Genomic DNA, 740 nt, shown 5'->3' with positions numbered 1-740 from the left:
AATTTTAGCTCACAAGGATGGTAAGGTTGCAGACACTAATGGCACTAACGAGTCTGAGCGGGACTCGAACCCCAGTCTGGCAAACACTGGCAGAGACGTTACCAATCAGGCCACAACAAATTGCTTAAAAATTACTGATACGAATTATTACAAAGATATTTACTTATATTTCCAATGGAAAATTAATTGACTTTATTTTACAAAATCAAAGTCATTCTTTATTGTAATAGCCACCTTATTCCATGTATGGCTCTAGTTCTGTTATTTTGTTCGTTTGTATGTTGGCAGGATTTCTTTGAATACTTGTGTGTGTACTTTTATTATTGTGAGGAGTTTTAGAAAGAAGTTTGCTTATTTTATAAAGTAATGCGTTCATTTTTTTTTATAAAGAAAAATGGATTCAAGAAGACTTTTGGGAATCTTAAAATCATTTGCTAATTTCTAAAAATTGTCTGTAATTTTACAATATATTCTGCTGATATTACTAAAATCTGCGTTAGTTTTTACCAATATTTTGTAATGGATCTATGCAAAAACTCTTGTGAATTTCTATAAACAATTGTGTGTTTTTACCAAAATCTGTATATTTGTTTACAAAAATTTTGCTCCGTGATTCGATAAGTGATTAGATTTCAGGAGAGATTAGATTGCAACTTGGAGAGAGAGAGAGAGAGAGAGAGAGAGAGAGAGAGAGAGAGAGAGAGAGAGAGAGAGAGAGAGAGAGAGAGAGAGAGAGAATG

Source organism: Palaemon carinicauda, chromosome 7 (assembly GCF_036898095.1).
Source record: "Palaemon carinicauda isolate YSFRI2023 chromosome 7, ASM3689809v2, whole genome shotgun sequence".
Taxonomy (NCBI): Eukaryota; Metazoa; Arthropoda; class Malacostraca; order Decapoda; family Palaemonidae; genus Palaemon; species Palaemon carinicauda.
The sequence above is the reverse complement of the archived record's forward strand: the minus strand, read 5'-3'. Positions refer to the sequence as shown.